Below are 2,974 nucleotides of genomic sequence, written 5' to 3' on the forward strand. Positions count from 1 at the left end.
AATTATGGGTGGTGGAGCTCTATTATAGGGGAAAGTTTACTATGGGTAAGGGTTAGCAATGTATATATATATATATATATATATACACACACACACACTTAAATTTCAAAAGGCAGTTTAGAGAGTAAATATAGTTGATGGGTTTGATGTTTACCATGGGAGGGGCACTTGCATGTTGTGTTCTTGGCATATTCGTAGATCACTGTTTTCCGTGAGTTTCAGCTGTTTGTAGCAGTGTGGGCATGCTTCATACCACCAGTCTTCATTTGGCGAGAATCTGGAGATAGAACCCTTGCAATAAATCATTTGGTCCTGTGTGAGAATATGGTTGTGTTAGATAAACTGCAAATGTAAAGTTATAAATTAAAGGTAATGATTATTAAATTTTTTTGGGCTGATTTTTGTATGTAACAACACTTTGTAGTATAATGCTCAAGATATAGATATGTAAACTATAAAGAAGTTGGTTAATTTAGAAATTGTTAATTATGTTGATAACAAAGTGTTCTGTATGAAATAGAATGTGGATAACTAAATAATTTTACCTTGTAGTGTTGTGGGTTCAATTTGTTCAGCTCATGGACAGTTATTTTTGTTTTTTGTTCCACTTCTTTCGCTGTTATTTGTGGATGTGGATTTGCTAGTATCCTGAGATTGTCTCCTGGTTGACAAAACCTGCAAGTTTGTTGGATTATGAGGAAAGAAAGTTTTAAAGAAATATCATGTAGATAATTGAAGTAGAGATTACGTATCAGGTTAAATATCATGTAGATAATAGAAATAGAGGTTAAATGTTAGGTTACTCTATTTTGTAGTATTCCGCCTATGGAATGTCTGGGTTTATAAAAAAGCAAGTGTCGTTGGTGCTTGATGGTTGTGGTTGTTCTGCAAAATATAGAATTAGTTAAATGGAGTTTTGATTTTTTGATGTTGTTATGGAATGATTTTTAATGTAAAGATACCCATGAATTTTCCGATTTTCAAGCTGGTGAGCACCAAAAACACAGGTGGAGGAAGATTTTGTGTGCTGTTTAGGACAGCTGTAGCAACATCTCCCCAAAGTATAACTTTAACTTCTTCTCTTCTGCATTGCATACATCAAAGATTAGTTGTGCGTGAATTTAGGAAGATATTTGATGTGTAATATATAGGTTAGTTTGTAAGGTGGTACCTTAAGTTCTGAAGACGGGCCTCATATCTAATTGATGATCCTTCCTTGTTGGGCTCTTTTCCTAGTGAGATTGTTTTTAAGCAACCGAACAGATCTTGTGTTTATGGAAAAAGTAATGTTAGTTATAGATTAAGAATTGTGGTTTCAAACATGATAAATAGTAGAAGACTTGCCTGTAAGAACTTTGTGGTTGTCTATACGGTTTTTCAGCTGATTGTATTCCAAAAGATAGAAACGATGTTCTGGAATTTTTGGAAGACTGTTTTCCAACCGCCTGAAGATTGTTCTTGCATTGAAGCGAAGCTCAACTGCATTGTCAACAACATTGTACTGTTCTTGGGTCTTTTGCACAAAGAAGTTGGCAATGTTGTAAACTTCTCCTTGTTTGAGTTTTCCAGATACAAATGGGTAGTCAGTTTCATGTGCAAAGCCATGAATTGCATCTCCCTGTGTTTAAGATGAATAAAAATATGTGAAATGAGTTAGAGTTATGTATATGTATAGTTATGCATATGTATAGATATAGATAGGTATGAGGAGAATTATGTCATGGTAAATATGAGAAGTATATGCAAAAGGAACACTAATATTTTCTATTAAAAATCACATAGCAAGATTTGTTTGAAGTTTATCAATATTTGCTTGTGAAGAATTTAATGTTACCAATGTAGTTGATAAGCTGTAAGTAGTTTTCAAGGGTGTTATAATGTTAGCAATATGACAATGGGGTTTTGTATCTGGCTTAATTTAGAGTATCATTGTAGTTAAAATATATTGTATTTATCAGTTTAAAATTATTAAAGCAAATTTTTGAAGTATAGTTACCTTTTCATCAACTAATACAGAACGAAGGCCTGCATTGCATGATGGTTTGACTTGCTTTCCTCTCCATAGTCTGCATACACGGACTCTGATATTGTAGTCATCATTTCCATAAGGCTGCAATTCCTTTATTAGGGCAAACTTCATCATTTGTCTTACTGCAAGATAAAAAACCACATGTGAAAGATGGAAGAGAGAAGCAAATATTTCGTACAACATAGTGTAACTTTGATGACTTTCAACTCTTTCTTCTAAATAATACAAATATTGAGACTGTCAGGTTCATTTAACTTTGATATATCTAGAATGATTAAAGATTAACAGTGAGGTATTCAATCAATAGATCTAAGAACTTAAGTTGTTTAGTTATAAACAATCAATGGATTAAGGAATGAAAAAGATAGAGAATAAGTAAAAATGGATGATAGCTAGGTATTTAATCAAACAGTTATTTTTATGTTCGATCATACATATATTACTCTAAAAGGATTGAGTTTTTGGTGATTCAGAGTCACCAACTGACAACTTAAATTCTGATACCAACTGACACGACCCACCCCGAATTTCACCCCGATTCAGAGTCACCAACTGACAACTTAAGTTCTGATACTAACTTAAGTTCTGATACCAACTGACAAGGAAGCAGGAAAAGGAAACCTATAGCTCTGATACCAACTGACACGACCCACCCCGAATTTCACCCTGAAACCCGGAGTAAGTCGTGCGGGGACCACCTCCAAGGAAAATTTACTGAAAAGATTAAGAAAATCTCCCTTGCAGATGGACAACCCTAACTCGAAAATTCCAAATTACACTCTTAATTCAACACGTCCAAACATCACATAATTATCCTTCAGAAATTCTACACATAATATACAATAATCTCAAAGTTTTCAGAGCTACTAAACACTAACGGAAGTAAGAAAACACGAGTGGGTTGAACAGGTAACCTACTGACGAAAACTGACAGAAATGCGGGTG

The sequence above is a fragment of the Fragaria vesca genome, linkage group LG7 (genome assembly GCF_000184155.1).
Source record: "Fragaria vesca subsp. vesca linkage group LG7, FraVesHawaii_1.0, whole genome shotgun sequence".
In the NCBI taxonomy this organism is placed as follows: Eukaryota; Viridiplantae; Streptophyta; class Magnoliopsida; order Rosales; family Rosaceae; genus Fragaria; species Fragaria vesca.